The sequence below is a fragment of the Callorhinus ursinus genome, unplaced genomic scaffold (genome assembly GCF_003265705.2).
Source record: "Callorhinus ursinus isolate GAN/ISIS: 27379988/994484 unplaced genomic scaffold, GSC_fseal_2.0 scaffold4, whole genome shotgun sequence".
NCBI classification, from domain to species: domain Eukaryota; kingdom Metazoa; phylum Chordata; class Mammalia; order Carnivora; family Otariidae; genus Callorhinus; species Callorhinus ursinus.
The window spans coordinates 121,338,859-121,353,535 of record NW_027397066.1 but is presented as its reverse complement, the minus strand read 5'-3'; the positions used below and the strand labels follow the sequence as shown (position 1 = coordinate 121,353,535).

Here is a 14,677-nt window from a genome sequence, read left to right as displayed (position 1 = left end):
AATTCTAAAGCACTCGAGCTTTTCTCGTGCTACATTTAATGGGTTCTTACATCAGAACAATAAAAGCTCTCACCTTCCTTCACCTCTCTCATCCTAAAGAGCTTTGTGTTACCAGTTCATTCGCTGCAGGTAAGTCCCTCCAAGACATGATATTGTTACTATACTCCTGGAAGTTGGTCTGTTAGAACATTTAGGTTTTTGATAATGCATAATAAATTAATAGAACCCCAAATTACACTTAAAAAGACACATTTCAAGAATGGAAAGGAAGTTAGATTCCTTCCTGTGGCAGAACATGTGGGGTTGAAGAATGTAAGTGACATCAGGAAACAGTTGGTCTTCAGATAGATGTGTTTGTCCTCTAAAGTGATTAATCACCACATCATTTTGAACTTAAAAGTGGCTATTTTCCCAATTCTGCAAGATCATTCCCGTCAAAGAAAGTGTTTATTTTCTACTTTGATTTGAGGAATGGGAAAGGGAGCAGGCATCTCTCTCCCTCTAGAGAGGGTGGGTAATGAATATGACCGAACAATCCATGTGTTTGAATTCTTTCCTTTGAGTCCAGAAACACGCTGGCGTGAACTAGATCCGGATATGGAGGGCTAGGATTTTAATGCTGTGGCCTAAGGTCCCAGCGACCTAAAACCAATTCAAAAACAGGAGAATCCGGTGATAGGGAGTCAGCCTTCTTTCCTTCTCAGACCTGCTGACATTAGGTCAGCTCCCCAGGCCTTGCTGACCTCACCCTGTGATCTCTAACTCCTCCTACCCTCAGCCTGGCGCAGAGACTCAGTCTAAACCTTCCCTCCCATATCTCACCGAGCTCCAGCCCCAAACATCTGCCTGCAGTTCCCCAAACACACGAGGCATGTTCTGGCTTTAGAGCCTTTGCACTGATGCTTTTCGAGCTGGGCAGTTCGTCCTCCATATATCCATCCCCATGGCAGCTTCACTCGCTTCATCCCCTCACACAAGCTCTCTCTGACCCCCTTACCTACAAGAGGATCCGTGTCCTCCTTTATCCCTCTTCTTTACTTTATCTTTCTTCATAGAACTTATTGCTGCCTGATATTCTACATAATAACTTAATATCTGTCTCCCCAGTAGAGTCCCTGAGATCAAGAACGTTGTTCAGGGCATCACTGGATCTCCTATGCCTTGAACAGTGACTCTCACGCAGTAATTGAATCAGTGAATAAATGAATGAATGAGTGATAGCCTTGGAAGAAACTGTGTAACTTAGTGGTTTGGTGCATAGACCTTTGAGATAGCAAATCTGGTTCGAATTCTGGCTCCTCTATTTACAAGCTGTCTGGACTTAACCAAGTCACTTATCCTATATCACAGGATTATTGTACAGACTAAGTGAAGTAACATTGAAAGTCATTTAGCAGGATAAGCATCGTTGTTTTCCTATTGTTCCAGCCTCTTATTTTATAGGTGAAGGACCAGAGGTAGACTGAGGCAGAGGAACTGGGGCAGCATCTCTAATCTTGGGGATGACTTGTGCAGAGAAGGAAACAAATCTCCCATTGCCTCATGAAGGCGTCCTCAGCCACTACCAAAACCTTAAGAATATACTCTCACTTTGACTCAGCAATTTTACTTCTGCAAATGTATCCCAAGGAAATGATCACCTATGCAGGCAAAGATTCTGCCACACAGATTTTTATCACAGTCTTATTTAAAACAATAAGGGAATTGCCTGGGTGGCTCAGTTGGTTGAGCATCTGCCTTCAGCTAAGGTCACGACCCCAGAGTCCTGGGATCGAGTCCCACATCGGGCTCCCTGCTCAGCAGGGAGTCGTCTTCTCCCTCTGCCTGCTGCTCCTCCTGCTTGTACTCTCTCTCTCTCTCTCTCTGTCAAGAGAATGAGTAAAATCTTTAAATAAATAAACAAACACAAATAAAAATAAAACAATAAGAAATTAGAACTATACTAGGTGTCCAAGAGGGAATTGATTTGATAAATTATGGTATGTTAGATGATGTGATATTACGTGGCTATTTAGAACTAAATTGAAGAAGATTAGTAAGAGGAAAAGAGGCTTACATATACTCAAATAAGAAGGACCAATATCAACAAAAAGTCTGGGTGGTTGGAATCAGAATGAATTGTATTTTCTTTGTATATCTCTGAATTTCCCATATTTTCTTTAGTAAATAGGCATTCTTTTCATAGTCAGTCTTTTAAATAAAAATAATAATAGCTTGTTAGCATTCTCACAATAAAACGTTACTACATTTTATGGGGAGAGCAATGAGGGATGCCTAAACTTGAGGAAGTTTCCTAAGTTCAGAGGGAATGAAATTTTTTTCCAGATGTCATGATTTTTAAGTGAGCAATCCCCCTAAAAGCTTTGGCACACAGCAGATTCCAGAGTAGTCTAGCTTCATGACCATTAGGACCAACTGCCGTGTGTCCAGAACATCTACATTACTCTGTATTAGCACATTTAACTGATGACATTAGCAATGTTGCATTTTAAAAACCAAATTGACTTATAGCGTTGCTCATTAGATTTAAATACTAGAGTGATTCATCATTTACAGTAAATCTATTAGATAAATTACACTGCAAAATGCAGCATTGTCAGTGTGGCAGGCTTGCCTGGAAATTAAGAATGGGAAGGGAAATTGAAGGAGAGAGATTCCTATCCGTGATTTGAAATTTAAACTTAGATAGCTATGGCAAGCATCTGAGCCTCAGCCAAAGAGGACAAGGCATCTGCCACATGTCTAAGATATTCCACTCTAATAATAGCCGAGGACCTCTTTTGGAACAGGTTAATGCCTTGCTTCATAAGGAAAAATCTTGAATGTTAAAATACTTTTAGGATTATTTCCTTACCCTTTAAATTTTTTTTTCACATTGTAACTGGGCTGCATATGTGATATATGCAACCATGGTTGGGTTTCTGCTGGTTAAATATAGTCCCAAACCCACAGCATGTTCAGCTGGGGGCCCTCGCTCACCAGATGTTATTCCACTAATAGTGAGTGAGCTCATCCTTGGTGTGGAAGGTTATTCATTTGGGAGAGAATAATGAAAGTGAGACAATCATTACGTCACCTTTTCCTGTACATTATTCTCCCCTGCAGCTAACAAGGAAAACATGCTGCCATGTTAGTAGTAAGCTAAGTCATGTTCTTGCTTTCTTAGATCGACTTAAAGTGAATCATGGGGTAATTCTAGTCCAGATGAATTTTAAATATATTATGTGATAATTTGCATTTGGAGAAAGAGACTTGGGGATGGTCTTTGTCTCAAACCCAAGCGCCATGACTATGAGGTGTGATTATCAGCACCCGATGCCCAGAGGCACTGTCCTCTCTCTACACCTTTGCAGAAGTTAGCTTATTGTCCTCAGGGGCCCATTTGAAAGGCGGATCCTGCTGTTTCTGGAAACACGAAGACTTCTGAATAATGAAGTAAATTTTCATTTCACTTTCATATTCAAGTAAAATAATGCTCATGAGATTATGTCTTTTTTCTGTTTGAATGACTCATTTGGCATTACCTATCAAACCCCAAGTTCAAGTTCAGAGTAAAATTAATTGATAGATAATACAGCAAACGGGCAATCTCTCTCTCTCTCTTACACACACACACACACACACACACACACACACACACGTTTGTTAAAAAAACAAAAGCAATCTTTACGTGAAAAACAGTTTTTTAGAAAACACACGTTTAAACTAGTGATGTAATGTATGGTGATTAACATAACATAATAAAATTTAAAAAAAGAAAACACATTTATCATTAAGAACTTTAACTCATTATTGAATTTTATCACAGCTTTCCTTTAAGTACAATAACAATTCAGCAGCAAGCAATTTTACTAAATTTCTTTAGATGGTTTTAACTTTCTGCCAAGGGCCTAAACTGATCTAGTTTTTCTAGTGTCATATTCAGCTTTATAGAACTTGGCTCCAAAAGGAAATGAGACATCCAATAATGGCCCACCTGACGAAGTTCTTCAGTTGGGCGCCCCGTCTGAGCCCTCACGATCCCTCGTGCTCTCTTGAGCTGCCCGTGTCTTCATTTAGGCACCCAAGTGTCATCTCAGAGAGAAAGTTTGGTATCTAGAGAAAATCTTGGTCCATTATAAAGCCTTCCATACTTTTTATTTCTATCACGTTTGCCCATATTGGTCTCTACCCCATATCTGCCACCTCCTCCGGCATACTTCATGCAAAGAGCACTGAACTGAAATTCAGGATTTCTGGGGTAGTTCCCAGCTTTACACTTTTTCTTTCTCTTCTTTCCACTTTTCAGACTCCTCATTTGTCAAATTAGAGTAATATCCCAGGTGACAAAAAGTCCTGAAATTCTTGGCACATACATATTTAATAAATTTGAATAAGCTGGGACTTGCCAGTGGATCCAGGGCCCTAGGCACTCTTGCCTTCATAGGCCCCTTCCTCCATAAAAAGATATTTAAAATTATATTTTATTCTCTGACCTGGACCATAACAACATCTTTCTAGCTATGTCTCCCGAGGCAAGGGAAACAAAAGCAAAAATAAACTAAAAAATTAAAAGCTTCTGCACAGTGAGGGAAATAATGAACAAAACTAAAAGGCTACCTACTGAATGGAAGAAGATATTTTCAAGTGACGTATTCAATAGAGGGCTAGTATCCAAAATATATGAAGAACTTATATAACTCAACACCCAAAACCCAAATAATCCAATAAAAAAATGGCAGAACACATGAACGGACATTTCTCTAAAGAAGGCATCCAAATGGCCAACAGAAAACAAAAGAAAACAAAATGGCCAACAGACACATGAAAAGATGCTCAACATCACTCATCATCAGGGAAATGCAAATCAAAACAACAATGAGATATCACCTCACACCCGTCAGAATGGCTAAATTCAACAACACAAGAAATGAGAGGTATTGGCAAGGATGTGGAAAAAGGGGACAGCTCCTGCACTGTTGCTAGGACCCTCAGCACTGTGCCTGATAGATAAGTCCGCACTGTCCACATCACCAACTCCCCACTGTGGTGTCATAGTTTGCTCTCTCCCCTCTATCCCGGACAGCTTTTGTTGTTGTTGTGCCCCTTTCCCTTCTTTCCCCTTTTTTGCTGATTGTTTCCAGTAGAGATAGGTTGCCTCTTTCCCTTGTCTCCAGCCTCCCTTATGTTCTTCAACCCTGGTGAGTCAAGACACTCTTGCGAACAGACACAGCTCAAAGAATTAAAAAAATATCATGTGGCGCCTGGGTGGTTCAGTCGGTTAAGCATCTGACTCTTGACTTCGGCTCAGGTCATGATCTCAGAGTTGTGAGATTGAGCCCCACATCGGGCTCCATGCTGGGCGTGGAGTCTGCTTAAGATTCTCTCTCTCTGCTCCTCCCCCCTCTAAAAAAAAGAAGAACCACTTCTAAGTGGAGAAGAGATTTCTGGGATCACATGCACCAAACTTTAAGAATGGTTTTTACTAGGCTGTGGGCTTTGGGTGACTTTTCTTTTTTCCTCTTGGCAATTTCTATATTTCTCACATTTTTGATATCAGCATAATTTTTAATAGAAAGGATAAAAATAGTAAAATTTAATTTTAATAAGGATCAACTACTATATTTTTCCAGAATAGCTGCTGACCCAGATTCTATTTATCCGTTCCAGAACAGTTCCTCGGTCTCGATAGCGTACCTTGCTAACTCCATGCCCTTCAATAGTCAGTGTCTTTCCAGGCTAACTCTGGGCTTGGCCATATAACTTGCTTTGGCCAATGGATTAATGCTACCAGTAGAGTTTTAAATAACCATTTTCTTGAAACCATGTTTTGGGTTGGAGATTAAGACACACCTTTCAAAAGACTTTCAAGTTTCTTTCAGCCAACACAATCACCAAGAGAGAGAAGAAAACTCTTTGCATTTTCCTTTAACACATTTTCCATGGGCTATCATCTGAAAGTGCAAAAGAACTTCAAGTGCCTCGGTAATTAAAAGGGAGGAGTTAATATGATGAGACACAATAAGTTGAATATTTTTCTCAGTGGGTGGCCTTGCAAATACACACCACACACACCCCCCCCACACACACACACACACAGAGTGACTCTGGTCTAGCTAACCATATGGTCCTCATTTTCTGTATCTATTTCTATTTATGTTAACACAAGAATTCTGCCACTGTAAGACGGCTGACTAACCTTTTGCCCCTTGTTTCTTTCTTATATTAAACAGAGAGCTTAGCTGGAAACATTTCTTGGGTGCTGTTTTCTTCAGTTTTCCTCACATGGGAAAAAGAGTACAAGGCTAAATTGCTCAGTAAAAAATTACATTCGCATTATTTTTTTTTAAGGTGTCCCCCGAACTGCATCATCTAAATCTTTTTCTTTTTGCATTTCATTTATTTAAGGCCCTAGTCTTGCCGTCTTCTTTTCCACCAAGAAACAAAGCAAAAAGATCCTGAATGATTTTAGCACACGGAGAGAGGGAATTAGTGGACAATCCAACAACTACTGAGAGCCCACCATGGGCCTTCCGTCTTACTGGGCACCACGGGAAGTTGTAAGTGGTTCCTGGCGCAACTGAGAAGTCTGTGGCCCGGGTGTGCACGGGTTCGCCACTCTCGGGCCGGGAGGGGAGCGTGGGGAACGCAATAGCTGCTACTCAGCTCCTGCCAACTGTTGCCATGTGGGAATGGAGGCCCTGTCTTGCCAGGTCAGCTAGTTTTTCCCAAAAGGCTCGAAATCAAGATTTTTGCCTGAAATCGCTCCATTAAAAAAAGTTGTCAACTAATTCACATTTTTAAAAACTACTGTGTGGGCCAACAGATGTGGAAGCCAAATCAAATAAGTCTGTATGGCCTGATGTAGGCCACAGCCTGCCAGTTTGTACTTTCTACTTTACATTATAAACTTCCTCAGAATTTAAAAATGCTTAGCCCTCAAAATGACTCGATGCCATTTATGATGATCTATGTACACAGTATGGAGAAAAACCTTAAATAAGCTTACTTGGACACAAATTCTAAACAGTAAAATCAGCCACTTCAGTCATTTGGTGCTAACAGGGCAGAGTAATTTCTTGACAGAATTTTTCACTTCTAAATAGTTATTTTGACATCATGGGGATTCAGCCTAAATTATGTATGCAGCAAGCCTTAATATTATATTTTTTTTAGGATCAGGTCTATATCAACATCCCCCTCCTGACACACACACATGTCAAATACTATGCCACAACAAAAATGACCCCTATAGATGATTATTTGGGGTCCCTGCTGGATTATTATTGCTGGATATAACAAGTGGTTGGCAAGGATGTGGAGAAATTGGAACCTGTGTACCCTGTTGGTGGGAATGTAAAATGAGGCAGCTGCTATGTAAACAGTATAATAGTTCTTCAAAAAATTAAAAAATAGAATTACCGTATGATCCGGCAATCCCACTTCTGAATATATATCTCCAAAACGACGGAAAGCAGGGTCTTGAAGAGATATTTGTACTCCTGTGTTCATAGCAGCATTATTCACAATAGTCAAAAGATGAAAGCAACCAAAGTGTTCACTGACAGTTGAATAGAAAAACAAAATGTGGTGTATACATACAATGGTGTGTGTAGAATGGTGGCCACCAGGGGCTGGGAGGGGGAGAGAAGTAGTTTTTATCTAATAGGTGTATTAATCAGGGCTCTCCAGAGAAACAGAACCAAAATGATGCCTATATACATAGAGAAATTTATTTGAAGACAGTGGCTCGTGCAATTATTGAGACTGACAAGTGGAAAATCTGCAGGCAGGCCATCAGGCCAGAGACCTGGGGAGGAAACGATGTTACGGTTTAAATCTGAAGGCTAGGGGCGCCTGGGTGGCTCAGTCGTTAAGCGACTACCTTCAGCTCGGGTCATGATCCTGGGGTCCTGGGATCGAGCCCCACATCGGGCTCCCAGCTCAGCGGGAAGCCTGCTTCTCCCTCTCCAACTCCCCCTGCTTGTGTTCTCTCTCTCGCTGTGTCTCTCTCCGTCAAATAAATAAATAAAATCTTTAAAAATAAATAAATAAATAATAAAAATAAATAAATCTGAAAGCTATCTGCTGGTAGAAATCCCTCTTGCTTTGGGGCAGGTCAATCTTTTTTCTATTCAGGCCTTCAACTGATTGTAAGGCCCATCCATGTTAGGAGAGCAATCTGCTTTACTCAGAGTCTACCAATTTAAATGTAAATATCATTTACATATCATTAAATATCAAAAAGAAATAGCCAAAATAATGTTTGAAGTATGATGTATGAAGTATAATGTATGAAGTATTTGGGTACTATGGCCTGGTGAAGTTGATACTTAAAATTAACCATCACAAGACACCTGGGTGGCTCAGTTGGTGAAGCATCTGCCTTCAGCTCAGGTCATGATCCTGGGGTCCTGGGATGAAGCCCCGCATCGGGCTCCCTGCTCAGCATGGAGCCTACTTCTCCCTCTCCCACTGCCGCTCCCCCCCCCACCCCGCTTGGGCTCTCTCACTCTCTCTTTCTCTCTCTCAAATAAATAAATTAAGTGTTTTAAAAAATTAACCATCACAATGGGTATAGAGCGCCAGTTATATAAGATTAAAGTTCTGGAAATTAGTTGCACATCAGTGTAAATATACCTAACCCTACTGAAATTTACACTTTAGAATGGTTAAGTTGGTAAATTTTATGTTATGTGTATTTTGCCACAATTTTGTAAAAAGTATATTCGATCTTTCACCTGGGCCTGCAGCACCAGCAGGATGGGCAAGTGTCAAGGTCTTCGTACTGCCAGGAAGCTCCACAACCACAAACAGGACCAAAGGTGGCGTGATAAACAGTACAAGAAAGCACATCTGGGCACAGCCCTAAAGGCCAACCCTCTTGGAGGCACATTACATTCAAAGAGAATTTTGCAGGAAAAAGTTGGGGGTAAAGTCAAACAGCAAAATTCTGCCACCAGGAAGTATGTCAGGGGCCAGCTGATCAAAAATGGCAAGAAACTCACAGCTTTCATACCGATATTGCAGAAAACAATGAAGTTCTGGTTGCTGGATTTGGTTGCAAAGATCATGCTGTTGGTGACATTCCTGGAATCCACTTTAAGGTCGTCAAAGTAGCCAATGTCTTTCTATTGGTCTTTTGCAAAGGCAAGAAGAAAAGACCAAAATCATAAGTTTTGATGATGCAAACATGGTAGTAACAAGCTTTCACATTCAAAAAAAAAAAAAAAAAAGTACATTAGAGAGAGAAATTGTCTTTCACCAAATACAAAAATAAATCTTTCCATAAGAGACATTAGGGTAGAACCTGGATTATATCCTAACCTTAGGGTTTTGCAAATGACCCCAAAAAATGTTCTTTATATAGCAAACTTCTATGAAAGTTGAAAGGGTAAATTATTATATCTCAAAAAAGCTATTTCTGTGAGGAGTTAAGATGACATAATCCAGGTAGATTGCTTCCTGGGGATATAATTTTCCTCAGGAATAGAGCATAGAGAGTAAGAGAAATAGAAGTTAATACATTCCTTTGATTGTGGCTCTCAAATAACAAACTTTTCAACGGAAGTGTTGGTAATGGCTAAATAGCAGCCAGTCCATGGATAATCATTTGATAAATGACTGTAATTTTAGTATTGTAGTGAACATTGCTATGAACCCAAGAGGTAGAATGTGAGTCCTAGGATAAGCAAATCTATGCTCCCGAAGCATTTCAAGTAGGGTTTCTAGAATTTCGTGCTCATCCTTAGAGATTCTTAATGAAGTAAGTGAGGTATTGTTTAGTGACTATTACCACAGTCATAACTTGGAGATACAGATAATTCACTCAATTTTCTGTATGCTAGAGAAAGTCTTCCTAGTACAAGTTTCAGAAACTTAAACTTAACAGATGTGACAAGAAGCACCCCTTCTTGGTACCCCTGTAATCCAGCCGTCAGTGTATCCTATTAACAAGAGTATATGAGTCATAATAGTTCTGATCCTAATGCTGAGGATCAAGTTCTGATCATGGCAGGTAAAATAATTACCAGTTATAATTTAAAAGGCAATGTATGTTCTAGTTACTCTAAATTCCATGGGAAAGATCAATTTAGTTTTTTTGTATTTTACTAACAGTTTCTGTAAAGATATTTTTCCCCCATGAAATTAAAGAGTTAAAAGAGATAATTACTGTTGAGGCAGAAAATGAGCTTTGCTTCTCCACAAGAAGGTAACCCCTCAAGAAGCTGTCCAGTCTCTAGGAAAAGCGCTAACACTTCGACAAGCTCCTTTAGGCCTAAGGAGAGCAAGTCCGATGAGGTGATGACAGAGGTGCTGGCTGAAATGCTGAGCTCAGCTCATTGCAATTTCAGATTTTTGAGTCTCCCTGTTTCGAAAAGGAGTTTATTATTTTCTTTCATCTTTAATTCATTTTTTAAAAATCCTCAACTGTATACACAAACTTGGCAAACCAGTGAATCGTAAACACGAAGGAAATCCATAAAGGCCATCTAGCATGTTTCTCTGCTTCTGAGTAAAACCAAACTTCAAACTTAGGTCCACCTTTTAAAATGTATCTCTAGGGGTGCCTCGATGGCACAGTTGGTTGAGCAGCTGACTCTTGGTTTCGGCTCAGGTGGTGATCTCAGGGTGGTAAGATCGAGCCCCACCCCCCACCGTGGGGTTCCATGCTTAGCAGGGAGTCTGCTTAAGGCTCTCTCTCCCTCTGCCCCTCCCCCCACAAATAAATAAATAAATCTTAAAAAAAAAAATGTATCTCTAAGGAAGGCTTTTCCCTAACTGCTCCCCACCGCCCCTCCCCAGACTAGGTTAGGTTTCTCTAGTGTATACTTCCACAGCATGTAGTATCTCTCTTTCAAAGCTCATACCATAAAACCAGATAATTACTCGACTCTCAGTTTAAGATGGCTGACTAAACTCACACTGTTGCCTCTCTTCTCTCCCCAAATCCTGCTGAGATGATGGAAGAAATACAGCAATACAAAAAAATCTACAACAGAAAGGGCAACTGTAGGCCAGAAAAGTATGGAATTTCCAGATTTAATCCAGGTAGAAGAAAACTTGTGGAGGCATGGAACCAGAAACTCCATGTAAGTGAAAAAAGAGAAACTTCCAAACAAATTTTCCCACTAGACATTGGGAATAAGCCCTGGTCAGAAGTAGCTGGGGCTAGTAGGAAACTGAGTCTGAGAGGCAGCCAGCACATAGTTAAGGGTCTGGGAAATATCTGCATCAGCTTGCAACCCTCAGAACCGCTGACATGGCCTCCGCCCGGGGGTAAAGCCATATATATGTTTTTAAATAGCCAAATAAAATTAGAGTTCTGATGAGAACACTCCCACTGTAAACACTGGGACTAGAGAAGATAGGCAGTAACCCCCCATAACTGACAATTAGCTTGAGGGACGGGGAGCTGCCCTCACACCGAGGACAAGGTACACAGCCACCATAAAGAAAAGAGCCCAGGGGCACCTGGGTGGCTCAGTCAGTTAAGCGTCTGCCTTGGGCTCAGGTCATGATCTCGGGATCCTGGGATCCAGCCCCAAGTGGAGCTCCAGGCGCAGCGGGGAGCCTGCTTCTCCCTCTGCCCCCCCCCCTCCCCCCCCCCCCCCCGCTCCTGCACTCTCTCTCTTCCAAATAAATAAATAAAATATTAAAAAGAAAAAAGAGCCCACTTGGTCACCCTCAGTCCCCTGGTCCTCCCCTGCCTCCTAACCACCACAGCTGTCTCCTATAATAGGAATCTGTGTCCACTGCCAGGAGACCAAACATCTTCAAGCATGCAACTGCCAATATAGATCTTTTTACAAATATAAACAGACAATAAAAAACTGCCAAACATTGGAATAAAACCACATTATTTCATTTTGTTATATTATTTCATTTCATTGGATCAACCTCTGAGAAAATACTGTTAATACAGGAAATGAAAGACAATTTTAAAAGTATATAATTATTATCCTAAGAGAAATTAAGAGAGTACTACACCCATTAAAACAGAATAGGCTACTGTGAAAAAGATCAATTATAGTTTTTTGAAAGTTAAAAATGCCATTATCTAAATTTAAAACATTTCAACTTTTTTTCATATTAAAATTAAGATTTTCCTGTGACTACTAGAGAAGTTTAGCATATTTTTTGTATTCTTTGACCATTTATAGCCCCATTCCTGTGAAATGCCTGTTTATGTTTTTTGCCCATTTTCCCCTCTTGGGTCATTTGGGTATATTCTCTATATTGATATGTTGCTTGATATATATGGGGCAGATACTTTTCTCTTAGCCTGTTACTTGCCTTTTAACTGTCTTTCAACATTCAAGAATTTAAAAATTTTATACAGACTAATCTGTAATTATTTTCTTAAAAGTAGTGGGCTTTAATTCCCCTTAAGAGTGTCTTCTCCAACCTCAATGTAATAATGAAACTCTGCTACCTATAAATATTAAAATCATCTGATCTCCCTAAACATTTTACAGTTTCCTAATCTGTAAACTGGAAATAATATCTTCCTTACAGGGTGGCTGTGAGAATAATTAAGAAAACACATGTAAAATATCTAGGACACGCAGATACTCAGTAGGCTTAGCCATGGCAGCCTTATTGTGGAGATAAGAAAATTGAGAGCAACGAAATAATGGGAACCTGCCAAGATAAAATACACATCATAATACAGCCTCCCAAGTCACTGATTCAGGGAAGCCAGACTAAACCGCCTCTCCTTAGCCTCTGTTATGGACTCGGGCAGTTGGCTTTCCTTTGCTATGACTTTATGTTAAACGAGTACACAGACACACTGAAAATAGCTTACCCATCCCCGTGTTCAGTGAGGATGATGCCTTCTATGGTTGGAGTCTGCTTTGTCATTCCCTTCTCTTCTACCTCCCACTTGCCTACCATAGGGTATTTACGGCTTTGTCTTTCCGTCTTCCTCACATTGTCATTTTCACCTCTGCCCTGGTTTCAAATCTATCAGTCCACCTACCATGTCCTAAAGCCTGGGACATTGATGGACATGTCACCAGTGAAGAAGGATCCAGGACTGGCGAACTCCACAGGGAGGAAGGAACACTCCTGACTCTTCTCTGTCCCCTAATTCCTAAGTGTCTCATCTCACCCTCTATCCCATAAATTACTTCAACAACCTCCTTGCCTCTCACCTTCCTACCCACCTCCACTTCCCCCCCCACGCATATCCTCCATTCTGTTGCCTTAAGAATATTTCTGAAGCCAAATCTGATCATATCACTTTCTACTTAAAACGCTTTTGTTGCTCTTTTCCTCACTAGCTATTTGGCACTAGGAAAATACTCACCTTCATTTGGTCACTTTTTCCTTTTGAAGAATAGGCATAATAATGGTGATCCATTGCTTTTAATATCAAGTTAAGTATCTTAACCTGGCTTATAAATCCCTGTATGATCTCCAGCTTCATCCTAGCCATTTTCTCTCTTCTATTTCTAGGTCCAGTCATCCCTGTCCCCTTTCCATTCCTAGAACACAAAACGCTCATTCTTAACACTGTAATAATGCAACACCTTTCCCTATGAAGATTACTCTTCCCTCTGCTCCTAGTGCCCTTCTATACACCCTCATTGACCATTCTTGTTTATACTTCAACATTCAATTTCCTCCTGAACTATGTTTCGAGTACATAATAGTCTCTGAATAAAGATTTGTTGAATGAATAACTTACCAAATATTGAGAATCTGCTATATTTATAATCTAGCATGTTAATAATTTTATGCACATTATCTCATTTAATGCTCATGAAATTCCTACGAGGTCAATATCATTATTCTCATCATGGGATGTTAAAACCAAGTCTGAGAAAGCTTGAGTGACATGTCCATGTGTATACAGCTATACAGTTATAGGTGGAAGAGCTGGTATCCTAATTCAGGTCTGTGTGACTCTGAAGACCAAGCATGGAGTGACATAAAAGGTCAAGCAAGAACACGAAGGAAGAAGTAATAGTAAAATCAAATCTCAAACATAAAGCTCTCAGAGGCTGCATAGAGTTTCAGAAGCAGCACCAAATCCTTAAAGCTGGGCTTTTTCACCAACTCCGGAGAGAGATGCCAAGCAGTAGGTTTTTCTTGGCTGGGAAAGAAGTGTGGCAAACATTCCAGACAACCCTCTCCCACAATCACTCTTGTCCCACAGCATCTCTAGCATGAGAAATTGGGAATTAGAAAGCTCTAAAAAGAAATTCCTTCTTAAGAAATGTTTCTTTTTTAGGGCACCTGGATGGCTCAGTTGTTAAGCGTCTGCCTTCAACTCAGGTCATGATCCCAAGGTCCTGGGATGGAGCCCCGCATCGGGCTCCCTGCTCAGCGGGAAGCCTGCTTCTCTCTCTCCCACTCCCCCTGCTTGTGTTCCCTCTCTTGCTGTCTCTCCCTCTGTCAAATAAATAAATAAAATCTTTAAAACAATTAAAAAAAGAAATGTCTCTTTTTTAACAAGAGATATTATCCTGACATACAAGTTTACTAAAAAAAAATCACACTATTAGAGTAGAAATATTGTAGATATAAAGGATAAGCTACTGAAGCATCCACCTCCAGGACTTGGGACAGTCTAATTTGTAGTCAGAGCACACTGAAGAGACTGTTTTAGTGTGTTATACATGGTCATAGATTATAGGTATAGAAATAAAACATGGAACAAATATAGGTCTCCATCTCCTCAAAAGGT

The 14,677-nt window shown here is 40.3% G+C and overlaps 1 pseudogene; it reads left to right on the top strand.

The window, feature by feature from the left end:
* The first annotated feature begins 8,742 nt into the window (after positions 1-8,742).
* LOC112826222 (small ribosomal subunit protein uS12-like) lies at positions 8,743-9,155 on the top strand (annotated as a pseudogene).
* The last annotated feature ends 5,522 nt before the right edge of the window (positions 9,156-14,677 follow it).